Here is a 22,785-nt window from a genome sequence, read left to right on the forward strand (position 1 = left end):
GCGCATGCGCACTCCTATCTGCGTGCTTCCATGATCCATAGGTCTGTGGCCACAGGCGTGTGCATGCGCGAGTCCCAGTCTTACACCTACCTACACTCGCCGGCAGGACTCACCACCAGCACTGGATTCCCTGCTCTACAAAGACGGGGGTCGTAGGAGGCCCGAAATCACCCGAACTCACAGCCACATACCGGCACAAACCTCCCTCCAGCGTTTGCAGCCGCAGCACGCTAAACAGGCTGCTTCACGGCTTTCTCCTGCCGGTGAGTCTCCTGCTGGTGACATCATCAGTGATGCGACAGAGGGACTCAACTGCAGGAGAAAGCTGCTAAGCAGCCTGTTTAGCGTGCTGCGGCTGCCAACGCTGGAGGGAGGTTTGTTAAGGTCATGTCGCATGGGAGGGAGACATAAGAGAGTCACCAGGGGTTGGGCTGGGAGGGTAGAGAAGCGTCTGCCTCGGGTGCTTCAGGCAGCAGCAGCAGCGTTTACAATTCGCTGCTGTTGCCGGCTTTAGGCCTTCCTCTCTGGCAGGTCCTGCCTAAGGACCCACCAGAGAGGAAGACCTAAAGCTGGCAAAAGCAATGAATTGTGAATGCTGCTGCTGCCTGATGAAGTTCAAGGAGGAAAGGGAGCAGAGGGGGGGATAATGGCTTGGAGGGAAGAAGACATGGCAGGGCATGGAGGGAATGAGGAAGGTATGCCAGACCAAGGGAAAAGGAAGGGGGAAAGGAAGGAGGAGTTGTCATATGGAACAGAGAGAGAGAGAGAGAGAGAGGGCAGACACTGGATAGAAAGAGAAGAGAGAGCAGTGAATGGAAGGGGCAAGACAGAGGGTGAACAGTAGATGGAAGGGGTAGAGAGAGGGAGACAGACACTGAATGGAAGTGTGGGGGACAGGGGGAGCAGACGTTGGAAGGAAGTGGAAAGGAGAAAGAAAAAAGGGCAAATGCAGGATTGAGGGAAGAGGATAGAGTTAGAAATAAAGATAGAGAGACAAGGGGCCAGGGAGAGACACAGACAGAAAGAATGACAGAGAGACAAATAAAAAAAAACCAACCAGACAGACATCTACTCTAGCACCCGTTAATGTAATGGGCTAAAACACTAGTTAGTCTATGTTTTAGGTATTCAAAACCATTAACTTCTTGTCTCTCAAACCTTTAAACTCAGTTCTGTTTTAGTCTTTTGAAAAACCTATAAACCTCTTTTCCATTTCTGACTGCCAGCAGTATAGCTGCAAGTTCTTCCCAAATTTCTCAGTTTAGTCAATAGGTGGGCATGTCTTTTTGCCAAAATCCCTCCTTTCTTTTCTAATCCACCCTCACCCAGACCCCAAGATCTCACCCATCTGTTGAAGCTCTCAGGGGTAGGTAAATGCTTTTCTTCCAGGCAGGTGGACCTGTACCTACTGTAGTCTTGTGTTTGTTCTCCTCCAGCCCTAAGGACTGTTTTCATCCCAAGAGCTCTCCTCCACTGACTGCTTCTAGGCAGCCTTCCCCCTTTCTGGTATACTAGTGCCAAATGCATCCCAGTAGTCATATCCCTCTGCTGGGCTACTAGTGTCAATCGGTAGCCTTGTCCCTCTTCAAGAAGAGCCTCTCAACAGGGTTCCCCTGCTTCTGTTCTTCCCAGCCCTTAGTCATTAACATTGCTCTTTTCTTCTGCCCTTAACCACTCCCAAAGACTGCTTGCCTTAAGCTTAGCTCCCAATAGCTGATTGTCTTTTTTTCTTTAGGAGAGCCTCCAGTAGTACACTTTTACCGATACTAAGAATGCAAGCTCTCATAAAAGCTCTTTAGTAACCAGCGATAGGGTTTCCCCTCTATAAAGACTATCTTCCAAATGAGTATAATGCACAAATAGAGGCACATTTTCAAAGCACTTGGACACATGTGAAGAGGCATTTAAAAAATAAGTCTACGTCAAACTTGGATGTTTCCAGCTGAACATGGAGGTACAAAAATGGTAATTTTTGAATGGCAAACTGCTGGATGTCCAAATATAATTTTTAAAAAAATCATCTACTTAGATGTCTTGGCCACTGAAATGTCTAACTTTATACACAATTTTTTTTATCAGAAAAACATCCATGTTGAAAATATCCTAATCCTGACCATTTGAACATGGGTGAGGCCAGGATAGTAATGAACTGGTCACATAGACATCCGAGAGAGCAATGGGACACCTTAGAGGGCAATGCTGTGAACTTCACATAAAGGGTGTCAGCTGTATATCTCCCCATAACCCCCTTATCATTTAAGTTGATTCCCCCTCTCAACCCACCCCCATAACCTCCTGTGTACCACCTCTCTATGGTTCACTAGCCCACCCACTAGGCTACTTAAGACTCTTGTGTGCAGCTCTACTAGGCTTCCCCATACCAATGCTGCTGTTTTAGAACTAGGTATGTACCTTTTTGTTCTCATTTTCGTGTGTTGGAAGGAGATCAGTGAGCACTGCGGGAGTGTGGGGGTGTCTTACCTCGATGCATTCAGTGGCACTTAGGCCCTTCTAAAACAGGTGTAGTTCCAAACATAGAAGTTTCATCCAGGAACCTATTTTGGAGGCGCCCAAGAAATAGGCCAGCTCTAGGCACAATTAAAAGTTAGGCGCCTAGCTGAGTGCTTAAGCACGCTTAAGAGCAGTGATTCTGCAACAAGGTGCCTAACATGCATAGCACCTATTTTTTTGAAGGCCGCCTAAATTTTTAGAGGCGCCTGTTACAGAATTGCGCTTTCTTGATAGGCGCCTATGTTTCCATCAGTGCCAATTAAAAAGCTAAATTGAACTTGTTATTCAATTTAGATAGGCGCCTATCTAGGTGGGCACCTCAAAAATAGGTGCCTAACTTTAGGCCCTGGTTACAGAATTTGGGCCTTAGTGCTTTGAAAATGAGCTTCATACTGTATAACTCTATACAGTGCAAAACTCATTTCCACCAAACTCCAGCCCCCTGAATCTGGGGTTAGTTGCCTTCCCACCATTTTCCCCCTCTTTTGAATTCACGGAGAGTAAATTTCCACTTCTCCTATTCTGATTCAGCTCTTAGTTTATATCCCTACATTCATTTGGTCTCACAAGCTTTATTCACATTCATGAAATAGCCCCTTAAAAAGTATACCATTCCTTCCAAATGTCTGTGTGTTCATCCTTCAGTGCATGATTTACATAAGGTGTTATCCATCCCCCTCTACTAACATGCATTACGCTAATATAAGACTAAATTCTATATATGGCACCCAAATTTGGGCACTAAGAAAATGAGCACCAGAATTTATGCCAACTGAAATCTGGTGTAAATCTGCGCAAATATGCCTTATTGTATAACACTATGCACAAATTCAAGGAATGTCCTGACCCACCCATGCCCACATCCCCTTTTTGGTCTGTCCATAAAATTTTGCACATGTATCTTTATAGAATCCTGACTGCAAAGATGCATGTTTAAATCTAATTATTAAAGTAGTGTTATTATTATCACCCTTTTTGTGATTATAATTCCCTCTCATAATAAGTTTAAATCTAATTATTGCCAATGAATGCCAATAATTAACACCCAAATATTGATGCTAATTGGCTCATCGTTCAATTAAATTGGGCATGCACCCAAATTTACTTGTGTCATTTTTAGCACCATATATAGAATTGGAAGGATAATGTTCTTTATTAAGCTTTAACATGCATTAAGGGGCAAATAACATGTGCTGTGACAAAAACATCAGATCATGTCACACCCTTACATTAGCTTTCCTCCAGTGGAGGCTAGATTAATATTTAGGAGATTAATTATTAAGGTGTGTTAATTCCCAGTGATCAATTTAACTGCTACATTTTACAGCAATTGTGGTCTCCATCAACTAACTATTATCAAATGAATTGCAGCATTCTTTCTGAAGGTTATCAGAACATGGATAGCTGAATCAAGTTCTTCACACTAAAAATGGATGGCATTAAGTGGCTCGAAATATCTATTTTACATATAGTCAGATACATCGAGTGCAGCGCATATTGCAGGCAGCGTTAGAAGGATATTTGTGGATGCTGGTTTTCTTTTAGTCATCGGCACACATTTAATGTAATACAGGAATAAGTCTCGAAGACTGCGTATATATTTTTTACAGATATCATCTCGACATAAGTTCAGACTCCAGAGGCAGGCCCGTTAGGGCCGAAACACGATCGTGTCGAGTCTTTCCATTCAATAAACAAGATTGAACACCATACAGTCACCTTTGTTGTTTTTTCTCCCTTTTTTTTTTTTTACCAACAATCTCACTGGTTGAATATTACCACTTATACATAGAGAATCTACAACCAGATGCATATTAATTTTTAGACTTCAGCGGTGATACCCAGGATTGCTAGAAACATTTATCCACATTCTTCATCGGTCTCAAGAGTTTATAAATAGCATTTTTTTAAATTTCTTTTATACATCAAGACTCTATCAGAGGAAAGCTAAAATTAACTTAACTTTGCTTAGCTTTTCTTGGTTGCTGAAGAACGTGGAGAGTAAATCTCTGAATGAATGTTTCTAGCAATCCTGGGTATCACTTCTGAAGTCTAAAAATTAATATACATCTGGTTGTAGATTCTCTATATACTAGATTTTTGTAGTCAGCCCCTTTTGATTTGTTTTATTTGCTTGTCAGTCAACTGTATTTAACAGTTTATTAGTTAAAAAATCATGATTGCTAAGGGTTACAAGAGAAAAGGAAAGCAAACAAGATCAGAATGTAACCTAGCAATTAACAATACTGCAAAAAGAAAATAATTATCTCATACGACTTCATGCATTTCAGTTTGTTTAAGAACAAACAAGGCAGTGGCGTAGTAAGGGGGACGGTCTGCCTCGGGCGCAGTCTTCCTCGGGGTGCCGGCACCCCTCCTCTTCTCCACCCCCTTACCACTCCTCCCCCTGCCGTGCCGGCGCGCCCGCACCCCTTCACCTTACCTTTTTAACTTCGGTATGAGCAGTGATGAACTTGCAGCCTGCGTTAGCTTCGGCGCTTTCTCTGACAATTAAAAGCTAAGTACCCTTGAAATATGCTAGAAGGGTTGTTAAATAAAAATTTAAAAGTAAAGTTTGTTAGTGAGGAGGTAGTACATGAAGCCTAGGGCAGTGAAAACGTTTGAGCCCAGGTGGTACTTCTGAGGAGCTGGGGATTATATATTGGAGGTGCGGAATTTGAGATATATACTGAGCTTGGTATATATCTTGGTGAGAGTTTGACTTTAAAATGATAGCACAGTAGTCTATTTTACATTAGATACACAAGGCTATGAATACCCTGATTCAAATATACCAGAACGACTACTTTAAGGGCTCCTTTTATCAAGCCGCACTAGCGGTTTAACGTGTGTAATACCGCGCGCTAAACTGCCTCCTCTTGAGCAGGCGGTAGATTTTAGGCCAGCGCGGGGGTTAACGCGCGATGAAAAGTTTTGCATGTTATCCCCGCTAGTGCGACTTGATAAAAGGAGCCCTAAGACTTTGAACAAACAACTTTCTTGTACCCAGTCTTTATAACAATCTCTTTGGTGCTCCAAGTGCGTATATATGTAACTTATTTTGTAAACTTAATTTTACTTATGCTGGTTCACTGATGGAACTTGCTGTTGATTATATTCTTGTCTTCTTTTTTTCTTTTGAGTAAAAAATGCTGGCGGTAACGATACGAAATACTGGAGTTGGCAGCTTGTGCCCTGATATTTTTTTTCCTATTAAAGTCTGTTGACTCTCCTGGAAAAACTTCAAGTATACATCCTGGGTATGCTATCTGTCATTAAATGTGTTTAGTTCACTGACTAATTAGTTGTTTGTTGTCAAACTTTAGCCGGTTTTTGAAATTTACTAAAGCATTAAATAAAACAAATTTAGCAAAAGCAATTAAACTCTGTGGGACCTACAAAACAAGAAAGGTTTAAAAAAAAAGGCTTGGATAATTTCCTAAAAGAAAAGTTCATAAGCCATTATTAAGATGGGAAAGTCCACAGCTTATTTCTAGGATAAGCAGCATAAAATCTGTTTTGCTCTTTTGGGATCTAGCCAGGTACTTGTGACCTGGATGAATCTTCGGTCTGCCCCAGTATAGTAATGCTTACGTTCTTATGCTCATAGACTATATAAAGCATTTTCCTCGTGGATACAAATGTTTAAAACCCTTTGATAACCAAAGTCCAATGTGTACTGTACGAGGGCCCATGAAATGTTCTCAGCCCAACCAAGAAGAGAATGATGTGAAGCCATGAAACTTACAAATCGTTCCACACTTTCATAATACTTTTCATTTCAATGATATTAAATGACACTGATTCAGGATTGCATCTCATTTTACACTTGCACTGATGACAACTTCCTGGTTTTCCAGTCTTCCATTCTTCCCCAGATTCTTCAAATCTCCAACAATGTTTAAAAATTATGGCTACCTGGCTCACAGAACACAAAAATGTATGGCTTGTTGGCTAACCGGCTGCTCCATTTATTCATCAATTGTCCCAGTTCTCTTCAATTCTCCAGTTACAGTAGTAGAATGCAAAAGATATTTGGGTGTCCATTTGGATAGGGCCTTATCCTTTCACAATCATGTGTCTCTTGTCGTGATGTCAGGGTTTCTGGCTTTGTGTCATTTGAGACCTTAAAAAAAATTATTGACCAGTCCATCCTACAAGACCCGCTTACATGCTTTTACACATACTCATTTTTAATTATTATTATTTTTCTAAATTCTTTATTGATTTTCTAAACTTCAAAAGTGCAATTCATAAATATATATTATATAATAAATTAATAAAAGCACATTCAACTTACAAATATGAATAACCAACCATTTTCTCCTCCCCACCCCCCACCAAATGATTATTCAATAAAACACAGAAACATAGACTATCCCAATAACCTTACCCTATTCAGATTAAAAAATATCCTCCCACCCCAGGTGGACATTCTCAAAAGTCAAATTAGGACAGAAATAGCCTCCCCCCCCCTTTCCTGGATGTGTACGAAAATAAACCAAAACTGACTCATAATCAAAGACCTACTATAGTGAGGTAATATATGATGTCAATGGCTCCCAAATCATCTTAAATAAATTACTGTGCCCCAAACTATCAGCATTCATTTTTTCATATCTATAGCTGGAGCACAAATTTGTTCACCAGAAAGGAAAATTTAGGCGGTCATAGTTCTTCCAATTTTAGGTTACCATCTGCATGGCTATCCCGGTCATGACAAGAAAAAGGTGGCATTTATAATGATCCATAGGGGGGTTTAACATGTCAACTTCAAGATTAAGACCAGCTGGAATAATAATGTTGATCTCAAAAATGGCTTTCTGTTCAGCCTGTCGTAAAATATCAGCACATAATAACAAACTATTATTAATCTTGACTGGGGTTGCTATTCAGCATATCACCAATAACTGGAAAAACTATACTAATCTTAATTATACAGTTTGGTAGAATTCGGTATGCCATATTTTTAAGATGGAAAGAGCAATTGCAATACAGAAAGGGAACTATAATAATTTTATAAAGATCTGGGGACCATTGGAACGATATTGTAAGGAGTAAACATCATTTTCCTTGGATGAATATATGTACACATTGGGGGGTAGGAGGGAGTTTTTCTGGAAATTTTACTATATTATGTGTTTATATTATATTTATGATATAATTGATTATAATATTTGAAAGAAGGTAGGTGGGACGGAATATAATTTTTATGTTTGTAGAATTATATGAGAATTACAAGTGTTATTGTTGTTACTAATGATATATTCCTGTACGCTTGCTGTAAGTTTTCAAAATGAATAAAGAATATTTTTTAAAAAACCAACAAACCAACATGTAATAACATTCTACATATGACCGCCTCATATGTCAGTGGAATTGATGATTCCAATATGTTGTTAATCGTACCCCATATTGACCTCCAAAAGTTAAGTATCAAAGGACAATAGAACAACAGATGATCCAGTGTCCCTATGTTCATATTGATTACTGTATCACCATTCACTCTGTTCTTTCCTCAACTGAACAGAAACATCTCCAGGTTTTACAAATTACTGCCGCTAGACTCCTTTGTAATGCAGGTTGTTGCGTTCACCATACCCCACTTCTAAAATCTCTTCACTGGCTCCCACACTCTCATTGTTTGCAATTTAAGATCTTATGTTTAGCCTACAAAGCCCTCCATCAAGACATTCTGTCTTACCTTTCAAACTTGATTCTTTTTTACACCCCAGTAAGATGATCTCTTTGCTCCCTTGACGCCAACTGGCTGGTCCTCCTCCCCCCCCTCCTTCTAGAGCCTGTTATGAGTCCAGGCATTTGGCCTTCTTTTTTGTGGCCCCTAAGCTGTGGAATGCCTTGCCCCAAGCATTCCAGAGCCTCCCAACTTACTCCAGATTTAAGTTAGCCCTAAAAATTTACTTTTATTAGCAGGTCTTTAACTAAAATTTTTGTGAATGAATGTGATTTATCTGTATTCTATCCTACGTAAATATTGGAGTTCTTTTCTGTTTTACCCTAGGTTGTGCACAGCTTTGACAGTTGGAATTGCGATATAGCAAGTATTGAAATAAATAATTTATAAAATCACCCCAAATTAGGTGCACACTTGGGGCTTCTTTTACTAAGGTGCGCTAGCGTTTTTTGCACATGTACAAGATTAGCGTGCTAGCTGAAAAATTACCGCCTGCTTAAAAGAAGGCAGTAGTGGTTAGCGCGAGGGGCATTCCGGAACTTGGAGGCGAGGAGGATGGCAGTTTGAGTGCAGAGCTCCTCTCCCTGGACAATCTGCCTGCTTTTAAATATCAGCAGCAGTGGGAGATCAATTGCTTTTACACCTAAGCAGCAACGGGACCAACCCACCAAAAACCCACAGTCCCGGTCCTGCAAAAATATGAGCTCCACCCTCCCTGCAGTTCGCTAGGAAAATCAACTGCTTTTACACCTAAGCAGCAGCAGGACCAGCCACCACTACCAAGAGCCCTTTGCCCCGATCCAGCCAGGCATGTGAGCTCCTCCCTCTACAGTCCATTGAAGAGATCAATCTACCTGCTTTTAAATATCAGCAACAGTGGGAAATCAACTGCTTTTACACCTCAGAAGCAGCGGAACTATCCACAACTACCAAGAGCACACAGACCCGATCCAACCAAGAGTGTGAGCTCCACCTCCCCCTGCAGTCCACTAGGAAGATCAACTGTTTTTTACACCTAAGCAGCAACAGGATCAGCCACCACTACCGAGAGCCTTTTGCCCTGATCCAGCCAGACAAGTAAGCTCTTCCCCCAGCATTCCGTTGGAAAAATCAATATGCTTGCTTTTAAATATTATCAGAAGTAGGAGATCAACTGCTTTTACACCTAAGCAGCACCAAGACCAGCCGCCACTATCGAGAGCTTTTGTCCCAATCCAGCCAGACGTGTATGCTCTTCACCATACAATTTGTTGGAGAGATCAATCTGCCTGCTTTCACCGTGGGCCTCATCTGGGGCAGCCTCCTTGGAGCGGCTGGAGCACGGGCAGTATGTCTGGGAGGGAATGCATGGATGGGAGAACATCGCAGGGGAGGAGACATAGGCATCCTGGGACTGTCTGCCAAGTCTCTTCCCTGAAGAAGTCCTTTCTGGAAACGTCAATCGCTCCTCCTAAACTTACTTGCTCCACTTCATCACTGACGCTGAAACCGTGGATTGAAGACAAAGTTTTATTTTATTTTTCTTTCCAGCTTAAGATTTATCTTTAATCTTATCTATTGTTTTGCCTTTTGTCTTTGTTTTGTTCTATTTCTATCATTTAAATTTCTCCAGAATTCTACTGTTCAACGACTCCCCCTTCTGCTTCTATTCCTTTCTCTCCTCTCTTCTACCTTCCAAAGTATTTAGATCAATGCTGTCTTGTTAAAATGTTTATTTTATTTTTATTTTTCTTCTAACTCTACTTTTCACTTCTCTATTACCCTCCAGGTACTTTAGTTAGATTGTGAGCCTTCGGGACAGTAAGGGAATTTTTCAAGTACCTTTCTTATTTCTAATCTTAATGTATATTTTCTGTAAACCGCTTAGAACCTAACGGATGTAGCGGTATATAAGAAATAAATTACATTACATTACATTACATTTTAGCACGCGTTAAAACCGCTAGCACATCTTTGTAAAAGGAGCCCTTGGTCTTTACACATAAGAATATTGTTTTTAAAATTATTCTTTTTTTGTACAGTTCCACGGAGACTTCTATTTCACCTGTACTTTTCAATATCTTTATGAGTTCTGTACAGACATTGGTTCTATCATGTGAAGATCTTGTAGTCTCTTATGCTGATATTTTTTTTTTTTGTTAATTCTAGTGGATAGGGCTATTGCAAATGTCAATATTAAGATCAGGGACTGTATTGGAAAACTTGAAAAATGGGCTCTGTCCTATAAATTGAAACTAAATACAAATAAGACAAAAGTTTTATGGTTTAATTATCAGTTATCTTGGGTACCCTACATCAATCAAATTGGAATATGGAGCTTCTCTTAAAGTTGAAAAAAAACAACCTTAGGGGTTATTTTGGACCCTTCCTTGACATATAAGGATCAAATTGCAAATTTATGGAATAAAACCATGTATGTAAATGCCATATAGGTATTTAAACATCTCTGTCTCACAAGAAAAAAACAAAGAGTAATAGAAAAAATCCCAAAATTTAACTACAAAATATTACTCACCAGAGATGGGTTACACTTCCCCGATAACCATTTCACAAACCAGTGGAGAAAAAGCTTCAAAAATTTCAATGCAGCAGGAAATGGTTATCAGGGGAGTGTAACCCATCTCTGGTGAGTAATATTTTGTAGTTAAATTTGGGGATTTAAACATCTCTATCATATCTCCCTTCTCTCACCTTTCCTCCAAAGTATACATATTGAGATCTTTAAGTCTGTCCCCATGCACCTTATAATGAAGACCACACACCATTTTAGTAGCCTTCCTCTGGACCGACTCCATCCTGTTTATATCTTTTTGAAGGTGTAGCCTCCAGAATTGTACACAATATTCTAAATGATGTCTCACTAGAATCTTGTACAGGGGCATCAATACCTAGGAAAAAGAAGATATATGTATTAAATATCAATTTAACTCTTCTTTTACATACGCTGCTATTGTTATTTGGAATGATTTACCTATGCCAGGGGTAGGCAATTCCGGTTCTTGAGAGCCAGAGCCAGGTCGGGTTTTCAGGATATCCACAATAAATATGCATGAGATAGATTTGCATCTCAAGGAAGCAGTGCATGCAAATCAATCTCGTACATATTCATTGTGGATATCCTGAAAACCTGAGCTGGCTCCGGCTCTCGAGGACCGGAATTGCCTACCCCTGACCTATGCAAATAAGGACAGAAGTTTGTTATTGGAAATTTCATAGAATGTTGAAGAAACATTTTTATATGATAGATTGTAAAGTTAGTATTTTTAGTTAAAGAATTATAAAGATATCTTTTTATCCAAGGAACTGTATTTTCCCATAGAATTATGTCTTCTTTTTGATGTAAATCACCTTGAACTAAATGGTATTAGAGCAATTCAGAAATATTGTATTAGATTAGATTTCCATAAAACTATTACTGTACACAGCATATGCTTTACACTTTGAAAATGACTTTTATAAAACAGTGCATAGTTATACATACATCAATGTTGTCATGATTGATCTCTATATACCTTTTTATCTAAATCCACTCACAGTCATATTTTAGCTGTTAGCTTTTGGATTAAGAGCCACTTTTCTATGAATAAAGTACTAAGTAATCTTAGCAGTAACAGTTTCTCAATTCACTGGCAGTGACTTTTTACTCTGGAACACCATGTTATATTTCATTGTGATAATTGCAATTCATGCTTTCCTTTTTTTTCAATGTTCAAACATCACTTTCACTTGAAGGCCACTGTAATTGTTCTACTGAAATTTTGAGTAATTCCATTAGTAGTTCTGGCCTAAGAGGGTCCTTACATGAGAGTCGTAGCAGTCTAAAGTATGTCTAATCTTCAGTATCCACACAGAGTTCAAAACATTATTAGGGGATTAGGGGGGCCTGCAAGAGGGGTAGAAGTGGGAGGACCACTAGGCAACAGTGATCACAACGCGATCAGATTCACATTAGAAAGGGGGACACCCATAGTAAGGAGGACCGCAACAACTGCGCTCAACTTCAAGAAAGGGAACTATGTTGCTATGAGGGAAATGGTGGGGAGGAAGCTCAGAAACATCTTTAGGATGGAGACTGTGGGAAGCGCCTGGACCCTATTCAGGGACACCCTGCAGGAAGCACAAAGAATGTACGTCCCCAGTTTCAGGAAAGGCTGCAAGAACAAGCGATCAAAGGACCCGGTTTGGATGTCAACTGAAGTAAAGAGGGCAATAAATGACAAAAAAGTATCCTTCCGGAGATGGAAAAAGGACCCAACGGAGGAAAATCACCAGGCGCACAGGAAATACCAAAAGGAATGCCACCAAGAGGTTAGAAAAGCGAAAGGGGAATACAAAGAGGGGCTGGCCAGGGAGGCGAAAAACTTCAAGGCATTCTTCAGTTACGTAAAGGGGAAGCGACCAGCGAGAGAGGAGGTGGGGCCGTTGGACGATGGGGATAGGAAGGGAGTGATTAAGGAGGATAAAGAGGTAGCTGAGAGGTTGAACACGTTCTTCTCGTCGGTTTTCACGAGCGAAGACACATCTAATATACCGGACTCAGAAGAGCTCATGAGTGGGGAACAGGCCGAAAAATTGGAGCACATAGAGGTAAGTAAGGAGGATGTCCTCAAACAGATAGACAGGTTAAAATGCGGTAAATCACCGGGCCCGGACGGGATCCACCCAAGGGTTCTGAAGGAACTAAGACAAGAAATAGCGGGCACAATCCAGCATGATTGCAACCTATCCTTGAAAACTGGTGAGGTACCAGAGGACTGGAAATTGGCGAATGTCACACCTATCTTCAAGAAGGGATCGAGGGGTGACCCCGGGAACTACAGGCCGGTGAGCCTGACTTCAATTATAGGGAAGATGGTGGAAGCTATGATCAAGGACGGCATTTGCGAGCATATCGAGAGGAATGGCCTACTGAGAACAAGCCAGCACGGATTCTGTAAGGGAAGGTCGTGCCTAACGAACCTTCTGTACTTCTTTGAGGGAATAAGCAGTTGGGTGGACAATGGGGAACCCATAGACATCATTTACCTCGATTTTCAAAAGGCTTTCGACAAGGTGCCACATGAAAGGCTGCTTAGGAAGCTGTGGAACCACGGGGTGGGAGGGGATGTGCACAGATGGATCAAGCACTGGTTGTCGGGTAGACTGCAGAGGGTTGGAGTGAAGGGCCAATACTCTGACTGGCGGGGAGTCACGAGCGGTGTGCCACAGGGATCGGTGCTGGGGCCGTTACTCTTCAACATATTTATCAATGACCTGGAAAAGGAGGCAAAGTGTGAGGTTATAAAATTTGCAGACGATACCAAACTGTGCGGTAGAGTTAGGTCCAGGGAGGAGTGTGAGGACCTGCAAAGGGACCTGGACAAGCTGGAAGACTGGGCAAACAAATGGCAAATGCGCTTTAACGTGGAAAAATGCAAGGTCATGCATATAGGGAAAAAGAACCCGTTGTTCAACTACAAATTGGGGGGGGCATTGTTGGGAGACAGCAGACTTGAGAGAGACTTGGGTGTGCTGGTGGATGCATCACTGAAGCCATCTGCACAGTGCGCAGCAGTCTCGAAAAAAGCCAACAGGATGCTGGGCATCATAAAGAGGGGCATAACAACCAGGACGCGGGAAGTCATCATGCCATTGTATCGAGCGATGGTGCGTCCACATCTGGAATACTGCGTTCAGTATTGGTCGCCACACCTCAAGAAGGACATGGCGGTACTTGAGAGAGTCCAAAGGAGAGCAACGAAACTGGTAAAAGGGCTGGAACACTGCCCATACGCCGAGAGGTTGGATAGGCTGGGGCTCTTCTCTCTGGAGAAGAGGAGGCTCAGGGGAGATATGATAGAGACCTTCAAGATCATGAGGGGCATAGAGAGGGTGGATAGGGACAGATTCTTCAGGCTGAAGGGGACAACAAGTACGAGGGGGCATTCGGAGAAACTGAAGGGAGATAGGTTCAAAACAAATGCAAGGAAGTTTTTTTTCACCCAAAGGGTTGTGGACACTTGGAATGCGCTACCGGAGGAAGTGATCAGGCAGAGTACGGTACAGGGATTCAAACAGGGATTAGACGGATTCCTGAGGGATAAAGGGATCGTGGGATACTGAGGGAGGAGCTGGGATGTAACACAAGTATAGAAAGCTAACCAGGTAATAAGTATAGAAACCAAACAGGTCGTGCATGTGCAAGACCGGAGGGTTAGGACTACGATGGGAAGATAGGACTTCAATGGGAAACCAAGGTGGCAAGGGAGCCCCTTCTGGTGATTCAGACAGGTCGTGACCTGTTTGGGCCGCCGCGGGAGCGGACTGCCGGGCAGGATGGACCTATGGTCTGACCCAGCGGAGGCACTGCTTATGTTCTTATGTTCTTATTCTATTTCTGTATATACTGGAATAGTAATCAGGTGCTCTGAGTATTTTCTCTCTCTGTCCTGGCAGGCTCACAATCTAACTATAGCATCTGAGGCAATGGAGGATTACGAGACAAGCCAAGGGTGCCGGGATTGAACCCACAATCTCAGGGTGCTTAGACAGCAGCTCTAACCACTAGGCCCCCTCCTCTACTCCACTTGTTGTTGTTTTTTTGTTTTTTTTAAAAGAATAACTACAACATTTTTTAAACACTATTCAGAATATAAAGCAATATAATCAAGGACCTATCCACCCCCTATTAAACCCACAATACCAAAGAGAAGATTCAATTAGAAAAAAACATAATAAACAATGGACCTGATAGTCAAAGGAATTATGCTCATAAATCTGAGAATTATGCTCTTAAATTGGCCTCGTTGAAAATTTACTAGAGCATAGAGGGCAATTCTACTGGCATTTAGGTGCGTAACAACCCCTTAAATCTATAAAATTACTTTCTTAGGGGTTCTAATGCAGCTTAAAATGGTTTACTGTCGGACACACCCAGGCGTCCTGTGGTAAGTTTGGCATTAATAAGCGCAAACCACGTGCAAAATAATAATTTTTTTCCATGGAGGAGGCATATTGGATGGTACAGAGTGGGCATTTCTGCACTATCTACTTTATTATACACTAACTAATTAGTGCAGGATTAGCACAAGAGCTGTTACCACCTACAAAATGGGTGTAGGTAGTACTCATTCATTAATTTTTGTTAATGGTTATACACTAATGGCGCTAAAAGGGCTTTATTGAACACATAAAAAATGACTCGACATGAGGAAAGACTAAAAAGGGTAGGCTCTTCAGCTTGGAAAAGAGACAGCTGAGGGGAGATATGATTGAAGTCTACAAAATCCTGAGTGGTGTAGAATGAGTACATGTGGATTGATTTTTTACTGCATCAAGATTTACAAAGACTAGGGGACACTCGAGGAGGAAATATTTTTTTCACTCAGAGAATAGTTAAGTTCTACTACTACTATTAATTATTTCTACAGCGCTACCAGCCATACTCAGCGCTGTACAGAGTCACAAAGAGTAAAAAAATAGTCCCTGCTCGAAAGAGCTTACAATCTAAACAGACAAGACAGACAAACAGGATGTCATGGATACAGTTAAGGGGAACAGTTAATCAGCTGGATGGGTTGGAGGGCAGAGGATTGAAAGCTATATCAAAAAGGTGGGTTTTCAGTCTGCTTTTAAACAAGAATTCTGTTTTGGAATGTGTCGCCAGAGAATATGGTAAGAGCGGTTAATGTAGCTGGTTTTAAAAAAGGTTTGGACAAGTTCCTGGAGGAAAAGTCCATAGTCTGCTGTTGAGACAGACATGGGAGAATCCACTGCTTGCCCTGGATTGGTGGCATAGAATGCCACTACTATTTGGGTTTTTGCCAGGTATTTGTAACTTGGATTCATCTCCGCGAAGATGGGCTCCTGGGCTAGATGGATCATTGGTCTGACCCAGTAAGGCTATTCTTTTTTTTTTTTTTTTTTTTTTCCAGTTCAATAATTTTTATTAAGTATTTTAAAGGATACAAGAATCATTTAAAGTACATAGAAACAAAATAAAGCTTTCTGTATATAAAATATATAAATCTATGTTTAACTGTATAGGAGCAAAGGCTCCAATTATTAAAAATGTATGTAAGGGATATATAAGATAAAGATGAGAGAGAGCAGTAAAGAAAAAGGAAAGAAAAATGAAAGAGAGAAGAGAGGAGAAGAAAAGGATGACAGGAGTGTCTAAGAAGATGAGCGTACATAGGAATCTAAGAATGACCATGGAGATTTGTTGTATTTCAAGTTCATACAGGTTCGGAATGTAACTCTCTTCTCATATGCATAGGATTCAAATCTATGATACATACTCAGAGAGTTCCACCAAAAGGTATAATCTAGTAGCGAGGGTGATTTCCAATTTTTTAGAATGTGCATGAGAGCAGTCACCAACATGGTATCAATGAGTTTAGGTGGACAATTTGATTGTGTGAAACATGGGTGTTGAGAGCGAAGGATTACAATGTCTATAGAGATTTCTTCTGAGCAGTTAGTAATAGATTGTATGGTGTTCCAGACGTAGGTCCAAAAAGAGCGGACTAGAGTACAATGAAATAATATATGATCAAGAGTTCCTTCCTCTTTCAAACAGTTCCAGTTTATTTATTCCAGGCTATTCTTATGTTCTTATGTGGTTGGGCCACTTGGTCTTCCTCGGGAATCTCTTTCTTTTTATAAACACCATAAAATCCTTATTGATTGAAACAATGATATTGTAACATTCAAATTTGATACAGAAACATGTAGTAACACCAGAATTCTGTGGTGATTAGAATAATCAGCTGCTGTTTGTAGAAAGAAAGAGATTCCTGAGGCAGGCCAAGTGGCTGAAACACAATTATGTTGAGTCATTTCATATTTGTATATTAATGTGATGGTGCCAAAAGGACTTTATCTTCACTGTGCTTGGTATCTGTATACTTCTGTAATTGTGCTTAAATTCAGGGTTTTTTTTCCCTCATACTCTAATGGCAATATTAGCACATGTCCATTAATCTGAAACATTGAAAATCAGCCATTTTCTGGCTGTGGGGAAAATGTCCTTAGTACATGGGAAAAACCCATGTAAGGGTGTGATAAGGCCAACTTTTCCTGCAGCTTGGAAAAAGGACTCCTTGTTGCCTAAATTTATACTCAAAATTTGCTAAACTCTTAAATTTAGGCGTATAAAAAGTGGTGGCAACAGGGGCAGATTTGGGCAGAGGAAAATATTTAGCAGCTTAGCTGTGACTTTCAGCAGTAGGCTTGTAAATTAGTTTCATAAATTAGGCAAATGATTGGCAGTCCTAAATTTATAAGCGTGCACTTCTAAGCTCCTAAATTAAGATAAATTTTTAGTTGAAAACTGTGGTCCACTGACATTAGCCATTCTGTGTCCCATTCTCATCACCATCCTTAGATCGCAGACTAAAAGGAAGGTAAAATCTCTTATTAACTTAAGGGACAGCCTCCACTGGAATTTTCAGATTATCAATTAAACATTTCTTGAAGAACTCACTGGGATTTATGGTGATACATATTGTGGTGCATCAAATGTTTCTCAATCTGTTCCAACCTTTGATGAAACATGTACACAAATGAAGAGTCAAACTGTTTCCAGTCACCCCAATCTCTTCAAGAGATCTTTCAAGCTCTCTTTCATCATTGTTACTTGATTACTTGTTACTCACAATCACATCCAATTGAATAATAGCCTGTCAAATTGGTTTCAGGGCAATCAACTCAGGTCTCTCCAGCCTCTCCAACTGCATGGATACTACTATACCTGTTTGCTGGTTTTCTACAGAACTTGACTAGTCTTCCTCCAGTTCTGTTCTGGGCTTTCCCGTGTTCAGCTGAATTGCAAATTGCCGACTCGCTACTGTTTTTCAATACTTCTCCTGTCTCTGTACTCTCTGGTCCATTTTCAGAAAGCATTACCGTAATCTATAAATTCTCTCACATACTTAAAGGAAAGCAAAGTTTTTTAAAAGTCCAGATACAATGTTACTTAACTTAGAGCAGTGTTCTTCAACCACCAGTCCATGGACCAGTGCCGGTCCACATAAATTTCCTGTCAGTCCACAGGGCCAGCACGTGCATCAGGCCCAAAACAGTGTTCTTCAACCGCCGGTCCACGGTGCTATCGATGCGGCGTTATTTTCAAACCAGCTCCCTCTTCCTAACTGATTCAGTGCACAAAGCCACGGGCAGTGGCTCCTACGGGCATCCTGCGCCTGAACCGGAAGCTTTCTCTCTGACGTTGCAACGTCAGAGGGAAGGCTTCCAGATGAGGCACGGGACATGCAAGGTGCAATTAGTACTATTATGGGGGCGGTGTCTGGGGTGGAGATTGGGTAGAGATGGGCAGGGTCCGGCCCACAATTTAGCCCAGTGTTCTTCAACCGCTGGTCCATGGACTGATGCCGGTCCACAGAATAATTCTTTTATTTCTGCCAGTCCATAGGTGTAAAAAGGCTGAAAAACACTGACTTAGAGCATATGAACAGCTTTCTCCATGCCTCTTCTGAGTTTACCATCCAAATATCCATAATTACTTAAGATTTTTGAACATGTCTTGAACAAACCTGCTCTACCTCAGGATTACATTCCATTAGGTCAATATTAGAGGTCCATTATTGCTTCTGACTGCAAGACTAAAACAAAAGGGTATCAGCATTCTATTTATAAAAATCATCTGATATATCTCCTATAGTCTAAAATGGAATTTCAAATCCACCAATCAAACTCCAGTTCATATTAATGACAGCTATTCAACTTCCATATTTAAACTTTTTGATTTGCACTAATCATACTATATTGTTCTCTATTTTTTAATGGATGCTCATGATCTCCCTATGCCAGTCTACTATAATATGATCAGTCACTTTCCAATGGCAATCTTCGATGTATGTTGATGTTCCATAAAAATGGTTTACTAGGGGGAAGGGGTTGAGACTGATCTGTACTTGGTCTACTGTGGCGTTCATTGAGCCAAAGTTTAATTAGATAGATGGTATGATAACAGGCATGGACATATAATAAAATGGATCACAAAAGAGGAGTCACATATAGCAGGGCTGCCCAAGTCCGGTCCTCGAGATCTACTGGCAGGCCAGGTTTTCAGGATATCCACAATGAATATGCATGAGAGAGATTTGCCTGCACTGCCTTCTTGGTATGCAAATCTCTCTCATGCATGATCATTGTGGATATCCTGAAAACCTGGCCTGCCAGTAGATCTCGAGGACTGGACTTGGGCAGCCTTGACATATATTATCATATCTTGCTTTAAATGTTCCTCCATCCTTAATATGCAGTATATGCAGTCATGCATATGGTGAAATCAATTGTATAGCTTAAGACATTTTATTAATTGTGGTGGATCGAAAATACTAATAAAGGAATTTCCAGGGCAAATCTATATTTTAAATACTACTACTACTCCAGTATGATAGTAACATTTTTTTATAGTGGACCATCAGAAGGTAAATATTGCAGCAAACTATTTTAACACCTAGAATAAATGTTCACCGTGAATTGTCATGGTGGGCAGACTGGATGGACTGTGCAGAACTTTATCATCATTTACCCCCTCCTTTACAAAGCCGCACTCGCATTTTTAGTGCCAGCCAAGGCGGTAAGAACTCTGATGCTCATAGGACTTCTATAAGCATCAGAGTTCTTACCGTCACTGCTGGCACTAAAAACACTAGTGCGTCTTTATAAAAGAAGGGGTTTACTGTGTTACTGTGTCATCAATAATTTTATACATGGAAAGGCTTTTTAGAAAGGACATCACATATGGATATCCATCTCAAATGTATTTTAGAACATGATTGAATAAAATAATTTGTTGCCTTAAAATGTATTTACCCATTAGGCAGACTATATCCTGTTCTAAAATATATTTGAGATGGATACCTTTATATTTTAAGCCAACAAATTATTTTATTGAACTTCTTTTCCACAATGATTGTGATCTATATCAATATGAATATCTAACATATTATTAGTAACAGAACCACAATGCATTATAAATGTCAAATTTTGATAATTAACAATTAAAAAGCTACACTTTCAAAGCTTTCCAAATATATCATCCAGAAATTGCTTCCATATATGTTTGTATTAAAAATTTGCTGCTTAAAACTTACCTACAGATAGTGATGAGTTGTTCCTTTGCTTGCTGAACAATATCTGTCTCAATCTAAAGCTGTACAGTTAGACCTCATACTAATTTAAAATAACATTAACTTTCTGAAAATAAAATTATATCACTCCAAATGGTATCGGCCTTTGAAAATACTACCACCCTTATCAGTTCACTTGAAGAAGTTTCTTAATTGCTTTATTCTCAATTTAATTAATTTTCTTGCTCATTTTGATGTAGGAAGTAGGCCTAAACCTTTATTTGATACATTCTGTACAACATAATGCACCAAAGATGAAATATTAATAATCATGCTTGATTCCTGAAACTCTGTGATCTTGTAAACTGGGTCTTGAAACTGCATATTTCTATAAAATGGTCTCCTATGACACATCCATATGATTTCCTCCCCCTCTGGTCATCTCCATTAAAAAAAAAACCCTTCTAGAAATATTAGTTGTTTGATCCTGGTAGAAGTCATCACTATTTTTATCAGATTCTTCTGAAGAGTCAGCTAACAAATCTTTCTTGCCCTTCATAGAAATAAAATCCTTTCTCATCCATGGATACATTTCCTGATGATGGCAATCTCATTCTATTTCAATTTCTTAATTTTAATTTGACACAAATGTTCTTTGAACTCCATGATAGTCTGTTGGAGTTCATTATTTTTCTGCTATATATTCAGCCATATTTTGTTTAAGTTGTTCTTACTATTTAAAGCCTCCATAATGTCTTTTCCCACCTTGGATGTAGTCTCAAAATTAGCAACATTAAATCAAGGCCACATTTATTCAAAGTAGAGTTCTATTTCTCAAGAAATCCAACATCATGAATGAAAATGTTGGTACATTTTTGATGGGTCAATTTTTCACAATATTTGTGGCAATTTACAAATTGAGCAAAAAAAAACAAGAGTACAGCATGCCTAGAGGGAATTGATATTACATTATAAGAAGCATTTCAAATGGATAGATTAACCTCTGCATTCCCTTTTTGAATGGTTTCAGCCCAAGTAGTGAAAACTGATTCATATATTCTTGCATGTTTTGAGTATACATATGGAATATGATGAATTTCCATTGGGGAACTGATATCTAATCTAATTAAGTATGAATTCAGGTTGTCGACCATGCTTGTTCGTGATGACATTTGAATATAATAGTACATGATTAGATGTATCCTATGGACAATAGAAGATTTAAAGCAAGATATGATGCGACATGTGACTCCTCCTTTATAATCTACTGTATTGTATGCCAATGCCCTTTTGAATATATGAGTCATCCTACCAATCTGATTAAATTTTATCTCATTAGACTCAATACTAGAATACTCTCAGACCCCCTAGTGAATCACCTTTTGGAAAATAAACATAATATTTGAAGATTGCTAATATTTTAGGAAACTAGCAGAGGGAAACCATGAGTGACAATTATAGGGAGCAATATAATGTTTATATATATAAAAGACGGTATATCCAGAGGCACTAAATATGTCATTAGTATGAATTGGAGCTTGGTTGTGGATTTGAAATTCTATTACAATAGGATGAAATCTATCAGTTGATTTTTGTAAATAGGACGGTGATGCCATTTTGTTTTAGTCTTGCAGATTGAAATGTTGATGGATCTATGGTGTTGATCTGACTGAATGTAACCCTGATTAGTTTGAACATGATATACTGGGAAACTTCAAATTATTGTGGATATTCAGATGATGAACTCTGACAATGAGTGAAAAGGATCATTCATGTGCTCTAGGTAAGATTGTATCTAAACTTTTTTCTTTTTCTTTTATTGATCACCTGTATGAGTATGGAAAGACTTATAGATTAATGTTTTTTTGAAAATGAACTTTACATCGTAGTCAGCTATGTATACTGTACTAATCCATTTTTTTTATGAGCAATATTGTACCGCCATTAAATTTGGGTCATTGAGTATGTTGATACGGTGATAGATACTTTGACAAATCATTTACTGTTGAGATATCTCCCATAAAGTAAGTTAGGATGACTGCTTAAGTTGGTATTGCACCCATAAATTTTCTGCAGACCTATAGCTGCAAAACAAGAATATTGAGATGCTTCCCTTCAAGTTGGAGGGCCTTAATGCACCGAATAGCGCGCGCTAGATTGCCATGCGCTAGCTGCTACCGCCTCCTTTTGAGCAGGCGGTAATCCGGTGTGTGCAATAAAACTGCTAGTGCGGCTTTGTAAAAGGACCCCTAAATGTTGAGAAGTACCGCTAAAGCTTTGGCGGTGCTACAGCGACTCTGTGACAGGGTGAAGCAGTGCTCCGGAGCTACAGTGAAGAAAAGCATCTAATTGAATTTACACAATTTGGTGACTTTTAAGGTGACAGTAAAGCTGAAGAGATTGCTGTCATTTGAATTTAATTAGAGATACTCGAATGAGAGTGGCAGGTTGTGATAATTCACATGGAGGGTGCTTTAGAGTAGGGATTCTGTATGCTAT

The 22,785-nt window shown here is 39.9% G+C and overlaps 1 protein-coding gene across 1 annotated transcript in view; it reads left to right on the forward strand.

Annotated features, from left to right (window-relative positions):
• The window catches only part of LOC117359614, a 387,942-nt gene extending 365,946 nt beyond the window's left edge, over positions 1 to 21,996 (forward strand). Inside the window, exon 4 of the transcript XR_004539279.1 lies at positions 21,913 to 21,996. The gene's annotated coding sequence lies outside the window, so the exon portion shown is untranslated. The remainder of the gene's footprint in view (positions 1 to 21,912) is intronic.
• Positions 21,997 to 22,785: the final 789 nt, after the last annotated feature.

The sequence above is a fragment of the Geotrypetes seraphini genome, chromosome 4 (assembly GCF_902459505.1).
Source record: "Geotrypetes seraphini chromosome 4, aGeoSer1.1, whole genome shotgun sequence".
Classification (NCBI taxonomy): Eukaryota; Metazoa; Chordata; class Amphibia; order Gymnophiona; family Dermophiidae; genus Geotrypetes; species Geotrypetes seraphini.